Raw genomic sequence first — 20643 nt, 5'->3', positions numbered from 1 at the left:
GGGGAGAGAGAGGGCACTTAATAAGCACATACAAAAGAAGACAGGCCACGAGTGCCCAAGTGTAAGCAGAATCAATGAGTAAGCCAAAGATCTGAGTCAATAGAAACAAACATAAATAAAGGGTGGAAGATAGATGATTGGCAGTCAGCTGAGTGCTGGATATGGAGACTAAGACATTCTGAGTCACCACAATTGTAGGGCACCAATAAATGCCAAAGCTGAGGAGAAGACGGTGGGACTAGATCTGTACCTTTCCAGTTCCCAAACTATGTTCCTATGTCTTTGAGGCCAGCTATATGGTTCTTTCCAGGGATACCATGACATTCCTATCTCCCTATTGCATATGTATGCCAGCTCTAAATCCCTATTGCCTGAAGTTACTAAGTGACCGAAGATAAACTAACACTCACCCTCTTTACCTCATGTCCCGCTCCTCTCGCTGTTGGCGTCAATCGACTGTAAAATCTTCTCCTGCTCCTGCTATAACCTTGTCGGGGAGGCGCCCAAGCACTTCTAAGTCAGCGGAGTCCTGAGGCCTCACAGGCATCCAGAGGAGACCTCTGGTCACAACTGCTGAAGGTGCAGATCCCTGACATTTTCGTCCAGCACAGAGACCACCTCAAAAGATAGTTAAATGATTTAACTATGGAAAAAAAAAAAAACGGGTGGTTCCCCATTATGGTTTTTGTTTCTCTCTGAGGTTATGGGCATCTGTTCCGTTGAGGTCCCTGAAGTTGTGTGTTCAGAGATACATGCTGAGCATGGTCTCGTGAGTTTTGCCTGACTGTGTTGACATCTTGAAGGTCTGTTTGTCCCCTAAATGTTCCTTGCTACTCCGATATACCCAAAATCAAGGAGTGCACTTTCTGATCAGGAATAACGTTGAGAGAAGGGAGATGAGCAAGGGTCGAAAATCTCCATCTGAGACCCGGGGGTGGGGGGAAAGAATTTATTAAAGAACATGCTCACCCATCTTCTAACAGCTTTGGGATCCACCTCTGAAAGAGCTGAGGAATTCTCATCCGCTCTGACTTGAGTCAGAAATGCCTGCCAGCAGCACGTTTGGGCACAAAGGACCAGGCACACCGTTCAAACTACCTTTGAACATCAAAGAGCCCCTGGCCTTCTGGGTGAACTTGGAAGAGGAAAAGGAAAACAAGGAAGCTCTGAGCCCCTGTGTTGATGGTATAAAGATCAAACAGGACCCAATGAAACATAATGCTTCCCTTTATCTCCTGACTCCAAAAGTCTTCAAACTGCTTGCCTTGCCCTGAAGCTTGGGAATTAGGAAGGAATTGAGGGGTCTTTCTTCATCTGGGGAGACAGAACAATGCAGAAATTATAACTCATCCTAGGAAAAGCCTTTTAAGGGATTTGCACTTTCCCTGTTCCAGGGGCAGATTTTTCTTCTAAGAAGTCTCACCCCATCGTTGCATAACCCTTGCTCCCTCCTCCAGTGCCCTTGCCCCTCTGTTACTGTAACTCTCTTGTGATTCAGCACCCAGCACAGTGCACAGCCTAGAGATAGCACTAGACATATTTACAGAATAAAAGACTGATAAGGAAATGAACGACTGTCAAAATGTCTTGTTGGAGGGAGCAGTTTGTAAGCAGTGTCATTCTGCCTTCAGCATTTCATCCTTTTGCTCAACTTCAGTGAATATATAGTGTACAGCAACCATGTGCCTGGGCCTGTGGGGAGGCAAAAAAAATTTTAGACACAGCATCCTACACCAGGAGCCTTTAATTTACCTAAAGAGACAACATGTGGACCAAATTACAGAAATGTGTGTGGATTCTCAAACTACCACCTAGGGAGCACTCGTTAAAACTCCAAGTTTTCCAAACCCCATTCGCCAGGGCTTCTGGTTCAGATAGGGCCCCAAAATTGAAATTTTGAGCCAACTCCCCCATGTAATCCAGAGGCTGATATAAACCAGTCCACTCTTGGAGAAACACTAACTTGTGGGAGAAAATAGACTCATTAGGCAAGCATTGAAGACTTTGTCTGATCTCATTACTTCTGAAAACCTTTCCAGCCTCCTCTCTACCCCCACTCCATATCTCATTGGTGAAGCTGAGCTGTAAGTTCCATATCACATGGATGGCCTGCTTAGGTCTCAGGACAGGCATTTCTGGCAAAATAGCAGAGAACTCTCAGCAAAACCATCGCATGGAGACTACGTAACACCCTGGGAGAACCAAATCCATCCTCTCCCTCAAACTCCTGCTTTAGCTCTTGCAGGATATTCTAAGGAAAGGTGGAGCCAGGCTTGGTGGTCAGAGTGAGAGGTACTGTTGATGGGCTCTGGCAGGTGGACTTCTTCCCCACTGTCCTTCTCTGAGTCTCCTGGAGAACAGGGAGTCTATAAGTAACAAATCAAAGAACGATTTTATAGAAGCTGTATAATTATTAGGGAACAAGCATCACTTCTCCAGGACACTTAACACCAAAGGAAAAGGAAGACACATCCCACCCTCACCTTGCCCAGGTCACAGCACAACAGCCTATGGTGGCAAGAAGCACCACGGGGAGAGCATGGAGGAATCATGCAGGAGAATACTCTCATTCAAGCACACTTGGAGACAACCCTGGGAACTCCCAGAAACACTTGAGAGGAGTTAGTATAGGGTCACAGGGTCATCGGTTGATCACAGCCATTCAATTTGTGTCGTTCCTATTTGTTACCCCCAAATGAAAAATATTTCTAAAATATCTCTCAAATCTACCTGTACCTCTCCCTTATCTTTTCATGGCTATTCAAACAATGTTGCATTTGGTCTTCCCATCTTTCATTTCTTCACTCTCATTCCACTCACTGTACTGTAGTCATAGTTATTATTCTTTAATTGTAGGTCAGATCATTTTACTTCCCTCCTTAAAACCATTCAATAGTTTCCCATCACCTACAGGATAAAGTCCAAACTCCTACAGATCCTTTATAGCTTGACTCAAGCATAACGTTCTCTAAGAAGATGGTTCTAACTTCCTTGGGTAAAATGAACAACTTTCTCCTTTGCTTCTGCTATACTTTGTACCTTCTTTAATCAAAGTACCTATTACAGTTTATGGCACTTATTTATTTACCCAATTCTCCTAGAAAAGAATCTCCTTAAAGGCAGAGTCTGTGTCTTTTATTCATCTCTACTACTTATGCCCAGCATAGTGCTGGATACACACTATGAGTTTAATCAATGTTTAATTCATTCATTTATTAATACCCTCATATAAACCCCATCTAGGACTTATACCTCCTTGTCCCTCAATATGTTCTCATACCCATTGTTGAATCTTTGCTTTTCTTCTTCTCCTTGCCTGAAATATTCTCTATTTTCTTTTCATTCCTCTTTTTATTTCTTTAAACATTTCCTGTAACCAATCATTATAATACATCAAATCCCTGAGAGAATAATTCTGCCATTTGTTGTTTCTGCTGACTCTTGCTCACAGTGTCTGGTTTCCTTGTGCGGTTTGTAATTTTGGATTATGAGCTTACGTTGGTAAGGAGCCCTAAGGCACTACCAATCAAGAATTACTGCAAGATAATTTTGTAGTCTGAAGTTTCCTGTACAATTCAGGTAATATAAATTGAAACCCAATCCCATGTGAATAGATCTACCTATAGTAACAAATTCACAGGGAAGATACTTTTTTTTTATTCAAGCCTAACCTGGTAAAACAAGTTTCCTTGTCTATTTTCCTTTGCCAGTGGCCACATTCTCCTAGTCCACACTTTCCCTGAGGATCCTGTTTTATGTGTGTGCAGGTTGTCTCAGTTCTATCTTCTTTGGGTCCAAGACCGGGAGATCTTAAAAAGGTATTAAACTGCTAATCAGAGATTAGCAAAGATGGCCTATGGCCCAATTCCAGTCTACTGCAAATCAAATTCTCCTACACCCTTTGGTTTATGTGTTATCTATGGCTACAGTCCTGCTACCAAGGCAGAGTCGAGTGGCTGCAACCGTAAGAGTTCATAAAACCAAAAATATTTACTATGTGGCCCTTTACAGAAAATATTTGCTAATCCTTGCTTCAGACAACCAGGCTTACTAAAATCACCAGTAACTTTCTCTGTTTTCTGTCCCTAGGAATTGCTCTCCCCTTTTTGCAAGTTCAGTGATACATTTCAAGGAATTTTGTATCCAGTGAGTTTAGGTATATTGTACAGAGGTTTTTCTAGGACATCTAGTCTACCACATTGCAGGAAGCTGAAATTAGTCTCTTTTTTCTTTTTAGCTTCTTAAAATCCTGATCATCTTTTGAGGTCAAAACAGAACCTCTCTCCTTCAGAAAATCTTCCCCAGTGATTCAATTCATGATATCATATGTGTCTCATCTCTAAGCTTCTAACACCCTTGTCATCTATAACTTATGATTCAGCAATTCTGTGTGTGTGTGTGTGTAATTCTTCTCCATTTGCATTGAGTGGGCAATTATTCTCTTTTGTGAGGTCTCCAGCATCTTGAGAACAATGTTTATCATTTAGATCAAGACATAGTTTAGAGAATTAGAAAAATCCTGAAGTGCTACAGAGCTCTAAATCTGGTGGTTTAGAAAAGAAACCTTGACAGTGGAGAATGTAGCATAGGGTAGTAGTAAGTGTTTGGGCTTTGGGTATAGACAGATTGGGGTTCAAATCCCAGCTCTTTCACTTACTAGCTACATGATCTCAGGCAAGTACCTAAACTTTCTAAGCTCAGGTTGCTTCATCTATGAAACGGAGAACATCATACTTATCTTGGACAACTGGGAGACTTAGAATAGATGCACAGTGTCTGGTACAAATAGGTAATCAGTAGAGCATTATCAGGCTGTTTTAGAAACAACTTGTTTATTAATGATCTTGAGACCACACTCAAAGATGGCTCTGACTATTCCAATACTCAATGCATCTAAGCTGAAATTTGATCTGCATTTGTATCCAAATTTCTGAAAATTAGACAAGGAACATAGGAAATACAGAAAAGTAACAAATTGGGAAGGATACATTCCTGGACCTTAAAAAAAAAAGCAGATTTCCAACATTTTGGGCCTGACCTCAGAAGTTCTGCAGGGCTAGACTATGAATAGGCCAAATGATTTAACAATTTTAATCAACAAAATAAAAGTGTTTACTGAGTTATAACTATAATAGTTATCAAAAATTGTTGGTTAGTTGCTACTGCTATTGATAACACACGCATTTTGGTTTTGCGTTTGACATTGGCCTCCTTAAGCTCTGTTGTTTTCTTACTCCACTATGCCCGGCAGGCTTGTGCTCTGCCAATTAGTCTTATTTTTTACAGAAAAACAAATTCATTTATTTTTTCCTTCCTTTCTTTTAGCATTTGTAACAGAGAAATGGGGTCCAAGGCAGGAACTGAAAAGAAAGATTGGGCAACCTGAAGTTGCACCGCCTACCTCCTAGCTGGCTTAGACCTACAGTTTGGAGCTTCTAGAAGCCCAGTCTGGAGGCTCCAGGCAAAGGTTTAGACTGGGGATAGCAGGAGAAGAGGTCATAGATTTTATTTATGGCCCCAGCCACAAAGAGGCAAAGGGAGTTTGATGGTGAGAAAGCTGGTCCTTCCGGGCATGGGGCTTTAAATTCCTTTGTTAGCCCTGGGCACAGTTACTGCTGACTGGCCTCTCTAAGGCTTTGCCTTGTGGCTGGCACGGCCCCAGACCACCGTAGTGCTCCAGCCCTCCTCTTGTCCTCCTAGAGACTCCTGAATACTCACCTGCTTTATTCTGTGTTCTCTTCCAGGCAGTGAAAGGGATTCCCACCCCTGCACTCGCTCTGCCCAAACTCAGCTTGTCCACACTTCTCTCCCCAGTTCCCATCATTTTACTGGTCCATCACTTCTCACCTACTCAATTAGAGATTTTAAAATCTACTTGTTTATGTTTCTCAGGATGCCAAACAAAGATGTTCTGTGTTTCTTGACTAAGTCAATCACTATTTATTAGGATGCTCTGTGTCTGAGAAGGGAAGTCTCCACAACCGTGAATGTTTAATTTGTACAGCATTTTTTTTTTTCAGGAATGTAATTAGATACTTTGCAAGTAAATAAAGTAGTTAAACTAGGCCAATATTATGTTTAACTAGGTTATTTAGAATGATCTATAACAAATGATAAATTGATGGGGATATGTGCAATTCAGATTTCCCTAATATACAAAAGGCGCTGTAAAATTAAGAGACCAAACCACAACAGAAAAATGGGCAAAGGATAGAAACAGAAGGTTCACAGGAAAGAAAATAAAAATGGATCTTAAATATAGAAAAGTGTGCTTGACCTCATTCATGATAAGAGAAAGCACCTTAAAACTATGTCATCTATAGTTTTTCACCTTTCAGATAGAAATTTTGCTAACACAGATCAAAAATTTTGTTAGCATGCCTTGTTGGCATCTATGTGAACAGGAGCGTGGGAAATAGGCAAGTTTATAAGCAACTGAAAGGAGTATAAATCGATACAATCTCTCTAATGTGTAATTTGGCAATATTCATAGAATTTATAACTATACACACATTTGACTTAGCAACTTCACTTGCAAGAAATTGTCCAACACATGTATTCTCACATATATGTGGGATAACATATATACAAGATAATTCATGGTGCACTGTTTATAATAGCAAGGAACTGAGAAAAAATTAAATGTTCGTCAATAGGGAACATTGCTTAAGCAAATTCCATATAAGCAGCTACGCAGCTGTGAGAAGGAGGAGACAATTGTTAAGGAAACTTTTTATGTGCTATTACAGATATAGTGTTAAGTAACAAAAAGCAAAGTGCAGGACAATATGTAGCATACATTTTTGCCATCTGTACCCCCAAAAAGAGGGGGAATATATACAGATATTTTTGTATGCATAGAATATCTAAGGATACACAAGAAATTCAACCTCTAGGGAAGAAAACTAGATGTCTCAGAAAAAGGGATTAGATGCAGACTATTCATTCACTGTGTGTGGTTTATATCATTTGAATTTTGATCTTCAAAATAAATAAAACACTTTAATCAAGTGCCCCAATCGTTGGTGATATTATGTCCCTGAGCCACACCAAATCCCTTTTGGAAGTAAGATAGCATCTAAACTTTTTCCAGCTCCTCAGTTACCCACCAAGCAGCAGCAGGGACTCAGTGCCCCAAAGTGCCCCTGCCATTTCTGGAAGCTCTAGAAGGTTGCTTCTCAGATGTATTCAAAACCAGTCTGCGCCCATGTAACCTCTGCCTCATCCTTCTGCTCTTACTCATCTTCCCACCTGCCCAGCTACCCTCAAGAAGGCCTCTTTCAGTAGCCTCACTTTACCCTCACCCACTGCCTCCATCAGGGCAACTCCGAGTGCTCCCAACATTTCCCTTCTCTGGAAACCTGGTTCCTGGCAAGGCAGGAGAAGACACAGCAACCCTGCTCTGGGCTGCATTTGTCTCCCTGGCCCTGAAGCAGCTCTATCTGAACACAGAGTCTCATAGTCTCTCAAATATTTCTATCAGCAGCTAGTACTAACCTCTAGTTTCCTGTCTATAAATATCACAGGGCTGACGAGAAACAGATTCCCTAACACCTATCCACCCTCCACTTTTTTTGCAGGGGACAAAGAGGGCAGATAAGATGGGGGAGGAGGTAGTCTTATCCTCCTTCAGAAGCAAAACAAATAAGAGTGGTAATGGGTAGAAGAAAACAGATGTTATCTATAACACCTGCAACTTGTTAACCCACAATTTTTTGATAACTACTACAATTCCTTTCTTGCAAGGATTGTCACATTATGTTCTTCCTTGGTGTTTTCCACTGCACTGATTCTGACCCTTATTAGCCCAAATCCATGAGCGCTACTGTCCTGCATTTGTCTTCAGCCCATCTTGGTTCCAACTTGCACTTCAATGCTGTATAAGCCTTCCTAAAACACTTGAATCAGACCACATCCGCAGGATTGAGTATACTGAGATGATAATATTTTTCAGAGAACCCTTGAAAGTTAGGGCCCATACGAAGGAGGCTGGCTGGGTTGATCTGCCTGGAAAATGTGTAATGCATTCAACGTGCTATGTGGAAGTCGCTGAGCTAAGTAAAGTGCGGGAGAAAGGTATCTTAAGCTACAGTCCCGGTCCTCAAGGAGCCTGTAGACCAATAAAGACAATAAAATCGTTCACATCAAATGGCTGCAATAGAAGGCGTAACATGGCTCATGGCATAAACTATGTGCAGACAACATACTATGAAAGTTCACAGGAGAGAGAGGTTTCATTCAGCTGGAGGGATCAAAAGAAGTTTCCATAACAGCAATAAAATATGAAGTGGGTCTTGAGGGAAAGGTAGCATTTGGATACACAGAGAAGAGAGAGAAGCGCCTGAGCCAAGGCGGAGAAAAACATCTGGAACATCTGGTGCTGGGGCTTGACTGGAACACAGAGCCAGTGGAGAGTGTGGTGGAGAATGAGCCTGGGGTAATGCACAGGTGGGTCCAATAATGATAATTACTAACATTTGCATGGCCTTTTATAATTTATGGAGCTTTTTCCTGTGAATTGTCATTTGACCTTCACAATGACCCTATGACTTAGAAACTTTTGTATAAAAAAACTTGGGCTCAAAGATAGTTTGAAGTAACTCACCCCCCAAGGTTACTCAATGGCAAAAGTTTTAAGTTGGGAAAGTTCAGAGTACTTTGCATGAGAAGGCACTAAAGATACCGTAAATATGTGTTGGTTGGCCTCCAGTTGCCTGAGGCTAATTTTAAGTTTGTACTCTTCCATAGTTTTAACATCCCCTTTGAGTAAATAATTTTCTAATATTAATTTGCATTGTGAGTTATTTCTTGAGGTAAGTTCTAAGTTAAACTGTAGTCTTGATACTCTTTAAATTATCCAAATTCAGAATTTCTGGTAGGTGAATTGCTGTAAATCCCTTTAAGCTAGGTCACTCATGCCAGAGTTTCCGGCCTTATAATTTTCACAGGTGCTCTGAGTTTGTTTTGTGAAGCCTTTAGACTAGTTAGTGTAATGAACAGGTAAACACTTTTTCTTCATTTTTGTTTTTTGTTATTGCTGTTTTGTTTTGTTTTTAATGAGAATTAAAAGAATGAAAGTAACTCCAATACATCTTTAAGAGAAAAGTGAATAAATTTCTTTATTACTTCTATTTTGAAATTTTTCCCCATTGGGTTGATATAACTGAAGTGAGCCAAAGCAAATAGCTGTTTCCTATGAGATGCTTATTGTTAGGTAGTGGTTTACTTTCATTGTTCGTATTTTCTGATTTCTGTTTCCTACTTGTGAATAAATTTTTAGTGTTATTGGTTTCATCTTGTTTTTGTTTGCCTCACTTTGGGGCCAGGGAGAGTTGCTGAGTAAATTACAACTCTAGAGAAAGTGCTTAACTCTCAAGGGCAAACCCCTGCCTCACACTGGCATTGCTCTCTCTCATGTCCTGCGTGTGCTGAAGATGTCTGCTAAATGAGAGAAATAATCTTCACCATCATGAATCAAGAATTTTCTAGAGCTCCAGTACTCTCGGGTTTTCTTCATTTTGTGATATAGAGAAAGGCATTTGGGGACAGGGATGCTGATCAATTCATTGCTGATCAATTCATTGCTATTCTGCTCACAGGGCCTAGATAAAAAATATATACGGTCAATTCTTGCTATTCAGGGTAGTTATGGTCTATTAAGTCACTGCAAACACTAAATTAGTGAATACTGAACTATTGCGCCTAGTAGAAGTAAAGGGTTAGATTCCTGCAAAAACTTTGGTCGCAACATTTTCATCAACCAAGTAAAACATAACCTCATTTTATACATGTTTCAGTTGAAAGATACCTTTTAAAATATTTATAGTTGATAAATTAACATAACTCGTGGCCAACGGCATGATAATTCATCCTGAATAAAGCTTATCTAACGTTTCATCTTCTCTGGAAGACATATCACAGTCTTCCTGTGCTTGGGAACGCTGGACAGCACTTCAGTCTCATAGTTGGGAAGGCTTTTTAAACAGCAAAATCATCAACAAAAAGCACACAAATACAGAAAAATGTGGCACTAAAGAGATTACAAAAAGGACATCTGTTTACAGTATGAAACAAGAAGGCAGAGGATCATCTCATTTGACCTCATCTAGGAAAAGTGGAAGACCCATATATTTTTTTGCCATGTCCACAAATGTCCACGAATATGCACTGTGAGTACTGATTTTGGGGTTACAAATAAATTTAGCAAGTATATAGATTCACAAACACAGAATATGCAAATAACAAGAATCAACCAAATATAGAAAATGTGTGTGTGTGTGTGTGCGCGCGCGCGCTCATACACACACACACGCACACACACGCACACGCGCTTATGGAAAGAACAACGGATACTGTCTGAAGTCAGGCAATGTCGTGGCACGTGTACAGCCAGATCAGGGCTATTGCTAGTCTATAAGGTGAATTCATGTGAGTCCCCTCTGAGCAGCCTCAATCCCACAATATTCAGTTTGAGGAACAGAACACACACACACACACACACACACGCACACGCACTTATGGAAAGAACAACGGATACTGTCTGAGGTCAGGCAATGTCGTGGCACGTGTACAGCCAGATCAGGGCTATTGCTAGTCTATAAGGTGAATTCATGTGAGTCCCCTCTGAGCAGCCTCAATCCCACAATATTCAGTTTGAGGAACAGACACAGCAGTGAAGAAAAGAAAACCCCTTCTTCCAGGGAAGTGTGGCCTTGCTCCAGCACGTGGAGTTTTGCTGACAGAGCCAAGACAGGATTCCACCCCCTTCTCACCCTGGGCTATGCAACCTGCAGAGCCAAATTCAGTGGCCTTACAGAATAATATAGATTGGCCAACTTTATCTCAAAGTAGAAACTAATCTTTCAAACAGGTCCTGTCAAGAAACCTCTAAGGCAGGAGTCCCCATCCCCTATTAAGAACTGATCTGCAAGCAGGAGGTATGTAGCAGGAGAACAAGCAAAGCTTCATCTGTATTTGCAGCCGTTCACCAGCGCTAGCATCACCGCTTCAAATCATCAGGCTTTAGATTCTCATAGGAGCATTAGTCCCTGGTGCCAAAATGTTGAGAACCGTGCTCTAAGGGGATCTCTATGTCAGCATTTCTGTTCTCTGACCCATGTTTTGCTCCAGGCCCTAGATTTCTCTCAAAGCTTCTGTATTTGTTTCCTAGGGCTGTTGTAACAAATTACCAAAAACTGGATGGCTTAAAATAACAGAATTTTGTTCTCTCATTGTTCTGGAGGCCAGAAGTCTGAAATCACGGTCACAGGGCTATGTCCCCTCTGAAGGCTCCAGGGAAGAATCCTTCCTTATCTCTCTAGCTTCTGGTGGCTCCCAGCACTTCTTGGAGTTTCCTGGCTTATAGCTGCCAAAATCGCTTGTGGTTTCAATCTCTGCCTCTGTCTGCAAGGCTTTCTCCCCTGTGTGTGTCTCTCTGTGACCTCTCCTCTTCTTATAAGGACACCAGTCATTGAATTTCGGGCCTGCCCACCCTAATCTAGTACGACCTCATCTTAATTCATTATATTTGCAAAAATATTATATCCAAATAAAGTCACATTCTAAGGTTCCAGGTGGACATGAATTTTGGGAAACAATATTCAATCTACTACCTCTCCTACAAATGAAGTCTGGGAGGAACATAATAATGGGGACCTTGACAGTTATCTAGATTTCCTGACAGAGCTCCAGATTCTATTCAAGATCTCCACTATTGCATTCCCCCCAGTTTTAGGATTTCTTTGGTCCTATATCCTTTTCAGGTATAAGGGTTTTGAATCAATGGTAGTTAATAAAAAGAAAGAAAAAGAAAATCAAATGGCAGCCATAAGAAAACACTAAAAATATTTCACCTTGAAAGCAAATAAGCACAACTTCCTCAATAATATCTAAAGTTTGCTGTGACCCAAGGGCAAATTCCAGGGAACACCAACGATCTGGGCTTTAGAATTACAACAAGAATAAAACAGGAGGTTAGATATTAATGACCCCTGTGGCCACAATATTTCCCATGGACTCAGGAAAACAGGCACTGCAAAGCTTACCTTCATAACACCCAGTGTGTTCTGATACATTCTGTAAGAGAGCACGCCCTTTAGTCTACTTCAACTGTCAGAATCTTGACCATGATACTGAAATAAGACAAGTTTGTTCAGGTAGACCTCTACTTACAATCTATCTACCAATACCTAAAGACTAAGCCTCTTTGATGTTAACAAAATAATTTTTTCACAATGACTAAATCTAATGCCCTATATAATAATTACCAAATACAGTTTATGCCACAAGATTTTTAGACTGCTCAGCATCCTTCCTCCCCATTAGCCCGTGGGTGGCAAGCGGAGTTAACTTCACCTCTGGCTCCATGTGAACTGAGCCTGGATAATTAGTGCACTGAGTTCTTCTGGCCACAGAAATTGTGTGAAAGATGGATGTCAGACATAATCAGGGCCAATGAAAATCAATGTCACAGTTTATGGGACTTTGAGGAAAAAGGTATGAGCTATTCCTGTGGGGTTTGTGAAGCTGCTGGCAGCTATATTGTCACTATGGGAGTACTTGAAATGAAGACAAGATGAAGAACAGCAGAGTTGAGAAAGGAGTGTAGACTGATACTCGATGGCATCGTTTGGGCCCTGCATCTAAACATAGCTGAAGCTGGTACAGAATATAACTGGACTTTCAGTCACAAGAAGCAGTTAACCTTTTTTGCTCATTCGAGTTGGGTTTTGTGTCACTTATGGTATCTCAACTTATGTGGCATGATACAACCAACCGTGAAGGACATGTGCGATGATTTATCCAATAGATTCTGACATCAGGCTCCATTTCCTCCTCACTAAGACAAAGGAGATGACTCCGAATTAGCATGGCTGATGTCCCTGTGATCAGCCATTTCTCTGGGTCTCACATTGCTCTTGTCCTTAGTCTGATCTGTGAGTCTGATCTGTGAGGTGTCGATTCATGATCATTAACTCGGTCTTTGCTAATAAATCAGTCTCTAGATTCAACTCCCACCACAACCCAGATAGAGAAAACATAGTGCATCTAGTTTGCCAATAGCTAATTTGATCTTTCCCCTCCAGAGTCTCCACCCATTGGTTAGCAAGAAAATATTAACTAAATCTAGTTTAAACTTACTCTTATCCAATCAATCAAGCAAAGAGCTTTCCTAGGAAATACACAAACTCATTTGTATAAAAATTCTCAGTTCCTAACACTCGTGTCTTCCACTCCTCCTGCTTCTCTCCATAAAATGGTCTCTGAGTGCAGGAGAGGAAGAGGGTTTGTTCACCATTATACCAATGAGGCTTTGGTATTCTCAACCTCCTCCAATGTCTGGCTACTATCCTTTGTCTACCCAGAAGTCTGCAGTGTCATCTCTCCCAGGCTGGTCCTGCTTATCTAGCATCCGTCTCAGATTGCCTTGGTGTCACTTTGGCAGCCACTAGCGACAGACACTGCGTCTTTGCCCACCCATCATCTAGTTCAGTGCCCCGGAAGTCCAACGTCAGCCTCTGCAGTGGTAGGCCATCTCCACCTGCCATAGACTCCTTGGCTGTCAGCTCATTGTCCACACCACATGAGGACCAAGGAGACTTGAGAAGGCAAGCCCACAGGATCTCCCAAGGCCATCCTGTGCTGCAGGTTGACCTTAATGTGGCTGTGCACCAAGGTGATGTGTGGCAAACTCTGCCTTCAATGTGGCCCTCATCCTGCCTGACACCCCTGCCCCTCACCGGCCCAAGCCTGGAAAGGACAGTTCAGCAGACATAGGCCCATCTGTGATCAGTCCTCCCTCTTTTTTTCTTTCTTGGTCTACATTCTACAAGCAGAGCACATACCCTGCCTATACTTCAGAAAGGACATGCTCTGATTTGTACTTTGTTTCTCCCCGCTCACTCTCTCTCTCCCTCGACTCCTACTAAACCTGGCTCTCCTCTATGCTGTGGAGAAATGTCCGAGCTGACTTGTCCAGTCTCAGTTGCTGAAATGTAAAAAGGGGAGGTAAAGAGATGCGGCAATTTGTGTTTCAAGACAACGGGCTGACTTGCGCAGCTATTTTATTGTTGAAAGATCCGATTCTGAATGTCAACAGCTGAATATGAAGTTGTTCTTCCTCTTCATATTTCTTCAATAATTTTTCTCATTTCCTCTGCGGCCTCCCACCCCCAAACAGAAGAATGTTAGAGCCATGCCGTCCAAAAGAACGTTGTGCAATGATGGAAATGCTCCACATCTGTGCTCTTCAATACAGTAGCCACCGGCCAGATGTGGCTACAGAACTCTCCAAGTGTGGCTAGTGGGCCTGAAAAACTGACTTTCAATTTATTTAATTTCAACTAATTTAAACTTAGGTAGCTACATGTGGCTAGTGGCTACTATATTGGACAGCACAGAATTAAGGCAAAGTCTCATATCAGCAAGACAAAAGAGAAAGGTATAGTAATCTTCATAAAATCTGGTGCCACCCCACCCAATTCCGCTTGAAAATGCTTGTGTAATTCTGTAATCCTTATTCCAGTACAAGTGCTCTGTGTGCTTAATTACTTCATACCCAATACTTTCCATCTTCACAAACACAGCTGCTAATGTCTGGTTTTGTAGCATTGCACACCTCTCTATCTTCCAAAATCTCCTGAAAATAGTGCATGCTGTTTCCAAGAAACAGATTTTTTTTAAAATTATAATTGACATACGATGTTATATTAGTTTCAGGTGTACAGCGTAGTGATTAGACATTTGTATGCCTTGCACAAAGTGATCACCACAATAAGTCTACTACCCATCTGGCTCCATACAGAGTTATTATGATATTATTTACTTTATTCCCTCTGCTGGACTTTACATCCCCGTGGCTAATTTAATAACTGACAGTTTGTGCTTCTTAATTTTAGACCCCTGTTTTTCTCATACAGAAATCCTCCTCATTTTTTTTTCTTTTTTTCCCCTCTCTTTTTGAGAGTGTTTTCCTTAGCATCAAGGGTGGCCAACATTTCAGGAACCTTTAGAAGGAAGGTCAGTGAACAGAGGAAATAGCTCCGTAAAAGCCTATTCTCCCAGGCTGCAGGCAGTCAGAGGAGAATGGCACCCGCCGGTTTGGCTTATTTTCTTAGGGCAGTGTCTGTCATCCCAGCCTCTTTCCGGAGTCTGCCTGCCTGTGTCCCGATGAGTGCTGGGGGTTCCTGTGCATGCTCATGGAGGCTGCATTACAAGACAATCCAGAGGAGCTGGAAGGCCGTGGAAAGGGAGGGACCCCTACTTTATGCCCCAACTCTGAGTTACAAAACAACAAAGTCACCATGCTGTGCCCTTGGTTCGAGGAGGAGTGATTGTCAATGGCAAAGAAAAAAAACTTATAATTGTACAATTTCCAGCTCTTTCTCACATAGTATCTCATTTAAATACTCTAAAACAAATAGCATTATTAATGTTCTGGATTGTGGAAAGAGAAAGTTGAGCCTCTGCAGAGGTCAGTGTCCTGTTTGAAGTCATAGGACCAGATAGGGCAGGTAGACAGTATCCAGATTCCAGGATGGCATGGGCTAGAGATAGGTCCAGACACAGAGATGAGGGTGCCAGGCATGATATGTTGGAGGAACAAAAGCAGTAGTCACTTGGAAAAACTTTTGAGAGGTCATAAGATGTATTCTACACCTGAGACAGCACTGAACTTGACAATACTTTAAGAGATCAGTACTCCTGGCCTGCACACTGCCCGCTATCAGCCCTTGTGTAGAAGAACAAAACTCCTTATGGTCATACATTTTGCAGTTTGTCAAGTTATTTCCATGTGCATGACCTCATTTGATCTTTACAGAGACCCTGTGATATAAGGAACAAAGTCAAGAATATTATTTCCTTACAAATTAAAACCACAATGAGATATCACCTCACACCTGTCAGAATGGCTATCATCCATAAATCAACAAACAACAAGTGCTGGCGAGGATATGGAGAAAAAGGAACCCTCATGCACTGTTGGGGGATTGCAAATTGATACAGCCACTATGGAAAACAGTTCGGAAGTTCCTCAAAAAATTAAGAATAGAACTACCTTATCACCTAGCAATTGCATTTCTGGGTATTTATCTGAAGAAAACCAAAACACTAACTCAAAAAGATATATACATCCCTATGTTCACTGAAGGGCTATTTACAATAGTCAAGATATGGAAGCAACCTAAGTGCCCATCAATAGACGATTAGATAAAGAAGATATAGTATATCTATACAATGGTATACTATTCAGCCATAAAAAATGAAATCTTACCATTTGCAACAATATGGATAGATCTAGAGGATATTATGTTAAGTGAAATAAATCAGACAGAAGAAAACAAATACCATATGATTTCACTTACATGTAGAATCTAAGAAACAAAATAAACAAACAAACAAAACAAAACAGACTCACAGATAGCAAGAATAAACTGATGATTGCCAGATGAGGGGTTAGGAGGCTGGGTAAAAAAGGCGAAGGGATTAAGAAGTACAAATTGGTAGTTACAAAACAGACGTGGATGCAAAGTACAGCATAGGGAATGTAGTCAATAATATTGTAATAACTATGTATACTGCCAGGTGAGTACTAGACTAACTGGGGGGTCGCATCCTAAGTTATATAAATGCCTAACCACTATGCGGTACACCTGAAACTAATATAAATTAGTATTGAATATCAACTCTAGTCTACGGCCATGCTATCCTGAACAAGCCCAATCCCGTCTGATCTCAGAAGCTAAGCAGGGTCAGGCCTGGTTAGTACTTGGATGGGAGACCACCTAGGAAGACCAGGTGCTGTAGGCATAAAAATTTTAAACATAAGGGATTGTAAACTGACAAGGTTCTTGTAATCTGTGAGGTCAACAAAGGGTTGCGTCGCCAAAAAAAAAAGAAAAGAAAAAAGAATATTAACTCTTATCAACTCTAACTGAAAAATAAAAATTTTAAAGATTTTAGAGGAACAAAAAAGGATATTCTTTCCTTGATATCCTATATATAATTATGTATTATAAAATATAATATAATTACTTGTATTAATAGTATAATTTTTATATAATTAATTATATTATATCACATATTATATTATATATAAGGATATTGTATTATATCTCAAATATGGATGAGAAAGCTGTAGTTTAGAGTAATTTAGAAACTTGCTTCATGTCAAACAGCCCAGATATAACATGGAGGATTTTATTCCCACATCCCCAGTCTATGGACTCAGGTGCTCTTTCCACTGTACCAGGTGTCCTCTGCCAGGCATGGCACAGGCTCTTTGTCCCATCAGCTCAGCACTTCTGTCACTTTGCTCTCCTCTCCAACCCTTATAGCAGGTAGGGGTAGGTGCCTGTCTGATCCGTTCTCAACTAGATGGTGCCCCTTCTCAGTGAGCGAATTCCACACAAGCACCCACCTACAAGGAGCCCGCACCTCCCTCCTCTCAGGGGCCACAGGCAGCCCGAGCTGTGAGCCTGTGTTGTGTCAGCAAGAAGACCGGTCTGTGCCAGGTTCCTCCACCCATTTGCCGGGACATGTCTCCATTAGTCATCACATTCTCTTCCCTCAGGACTGCTCTTTAGAGCTTCACAAAAACAGACTGCTGGGCCAGGCAACTCTTCAGCTAACCGCTGGACCAGGAGCCTCCCCAGAAAGCTGTCTGCGGGAGGAAGCTCTGTGCACGGTCCATTGATCTTCCCCTAAAGGTGCCTGCCACCCAAGACACACCTTTCTTGCTCTCCAAGTGCCCCCAAGGCCTGGGGACCTGGAAGGGTGGGCAGCCCAGCCCCTTCCCCAAGCAGGCTGCTGCTTGAGGTGAAAGCAAGCCAAGGCAGCTCTGAGCCTGCTAATCCACCGCATCCCCCAGGAAAGCTGCTCCAGCCTGGGATGCACTCTCTCAGGCTGAGATGTTCTGGAAAGAGGCTCAGAGCCTCCTGGGTACATTCTGTATTGGCTCCTCTGACACACAGGTGTGTCAGGCCTGCTTCCCTAGAGCTGCTCATAGGGAGAGGGTAGAACCTCCTGCAACCACACTGCCCCGGGCCCTTCCTCCCTACAAGCTGCTGACAGGGGACCTGCAAAGAGGGGGAAGAAGGAGGATTATAGGCACAAAGGCCTGCATCTACTCTGCCTGAGCGGGGTGACCTTTGATAAGCCAGTCCAGTGTTCTCCTCAACTCACTTCTCTGTCCCTCACTTCTTCTGTGCAGGGAAGATATAAATGCTTACCTTACAGCTCTCATTCTTTTATCATTGAGCACCGACTGTATGCCAAGCCCTCGGCTAGGAGGTGAGAATATGCTCAGGAGCACACCCTCAGGGCCCTGCAATGAGAGATTACTGTCTCTTTTCCAAAGAAACAAAGCCGTTAGCTGGGCCTAGCTCCACACATTCAGGTCTCCATAAATGTTTGTTGACTCTACATAATTAACACATGCCCTTTTGCTCAGAGCTGCTGTGAGAAGCTGATGAGATGGTGCCGAGTAAGCACTTTGTAAACTATCAAGGGATTATACAAATGTCAGGGATGATTTGATTGTGGCTGTGACAAGAGCTGTGTTCTGCCAGGCAGCTCCCAAAAGGAAGAGAGGGCCATGCCCAGAGTCCATAGGGAGAGCCCCTGTGTCTTTTACAGGGAGAAGATGCTCCCCGAGGACAAGGGCCAAAGCTGGGTGAGCGTGCACGGGCACATACCCACCGAGGGACCTCCAGACCTGCAGCAAAAGTTACAAGACTTAGTGCAGCAGTCTGCTGACAAGGGATCCCACAGGCTCTGGTGGGGAGTTGGGCCTTTAAGGAAGAAACTATGCTAATCAGACACATGGGGGATTGTTTCTTCAGGCAGTATCGATCCTTGTAATTTTAGAAGGCAGAATTCTTTATAATTCTTATAAAGAAAAATAATTTTTCTTTATGTCTCAGACTCCCTCCTGCTTAAATTTTCAAATCCCTGACTTAGACACAGGATTACCTGGAACTTGGTTCTCATATCTCGGTACTCTAAGTCCATGCCAGCTCTCCTTCCATTGGGTTGAGGCCAAGAGGTTTATCGTTGTCTAAAAGTTCTTTAACATTTCAGAAATCAGTTTTTGAAAAAGCTCTGAAATTCCGCTAACACCTGCTCCAAGCCTCACCATCTAGGAGACTTGCATTCTTTCATGCCGAATCCTTTCCATTTCAGCGAGTCACCTGTTTGAGAACTTAAGTACCTTCCCATTTTCTCTGCCCCAGGTAAATATTAGTGACAAATCTTGAATGGATGGATGGACGGACGGACGGACGGATTTTTGGCCACCCGGATTTTTGGCCACAATGACCTTCTTGTTCTACAGAGAAATTCATTTCCAATGAAGAGTCATCATTCTGAAAATATAGACAGAAAGGGACCACATACTAAACCTGACAAACTCAGAAGGGGCCTGCATGGTGGGCTTTATAAACTCAGAGACCAAAAGTAACCACACAGGATGGTCTTAACAGAAAGATTCCTATTTAAAAGCAGGTCATGGTGGGTAGTCTAGGACTGTAGCTTCTTTGATCAATCCAAAGGTCGATCTTTACCTTAAATAAGCCCATCTATTGTCTTTCTGCATCTAAGACAACATACCTTTGAAATGTTGGAGTAATCTTTGTCGGATCCCTCAGGATACAACCTCGCATCAGAGCAGACCACAGAACCCCTCATTGTTATCTTGTTCCCTAAAAACCATGTCTGTAAACGGTAAATGTTAATTATTTTCCTGTACCCACCAGTGTAAAAGAAGTTTGTGTTTCTCATGCCTTTTATCCAATCCCAGAGATTTCCTTGCTTTGCTTTCTCCTGCCCCCTTAATCTACCACCAATGGATTCCATGCACCCCTTCTTAAATCTCATCCTTTTATTCTAATGTATAAAATAAACTGCAAAACTGCCATTCTCTGGAGCATTTTCTCAATCCGATGAGATTTTGCTTCCTGGCAATTGTCGTCAGTTTGGCTCAAATAAACTCATAGAAATTCTCTACTGGTTTGGATATTTCAACCCTAATAACTAAAAGGTCAACAAAAGTGAATCAGAGCTCCAGGGCTGCCTAAGAAAGTGATTTGCCACCCCCTCACCCCCCACCCACCCCCCACCCACACACACACACTTAAACTTACATGATAGTTCTCTTCCTAATAAAGCCATTTGAGGAACAGCTAATATTTAGAGTTGTCCTTGTGATACAGAGCCTAGTACCTCAGAAGACGATTCTCCAATCTTTCATGAGCTCTGGTTGTGTGAGGCCTTTTTCTCTCTGTGGTGAGGGAACTTGAGGATAGAGCTCTCAGCTCACTCAGACATGGATGTCTTAGCACTTGAACTACACCTGGCAGAGGCTTCATGAGCATCAGTTGAATTCAGCTAAATCAGTTGGAATTGAATGGGCAGCATCCACAAAGCAAGCTAGAGGCCTTTCCTAGTTACACGAGGTACAATTTCCAGCAGCAGTATCCACTACTGACAGTCATAGAGGCTGACAGTATACCCAGCACTGTGCCAAGACTAGACATACAAGGGGTTTCCTGTCCTCGAGGAACTTGCATTCTAAGGGCAGCAAGTCTCACCAACTCCTACTTACTCTTTCCTATCATCAGCCATCCCCCTTTTAAAAGAATTGAA

General features: G+C 42.1%; 1 pseudogene; it reads left to right on the top strand.

The window, feature by feature from the left end:
• Positions 1-16690: 16690 nt before the first annotated feature.
• Positions 16691-16809, top strand: LOC112483470 (annotated as a pseudogene).
• The last annotated feature ends 3834 nt before the right edge of the window (positions 16810-20643 follow it).

The sequence above is a fragment of the Pteropus alecto genome, unplaced genomic scaffold, assembly GCF_000325575.1.
Source record: "Pteropus alecto unplaced genomic scaffold, ASM32557v1 scaffold24, whole genome shotgun sequence".
In the NCBI taxonomy this organism is placed as follows: Eukaryota; Metazoa; Chordata; class Mammalia; order Chiroptera; family Pteropodidae; genus Pteropus; species Pteropus alecto.
The sequence above is the reverse complement of the archived record's forward strand: the minus strand, read 5'-3'. Positions and strand labels throughout refer to the sequence as shown.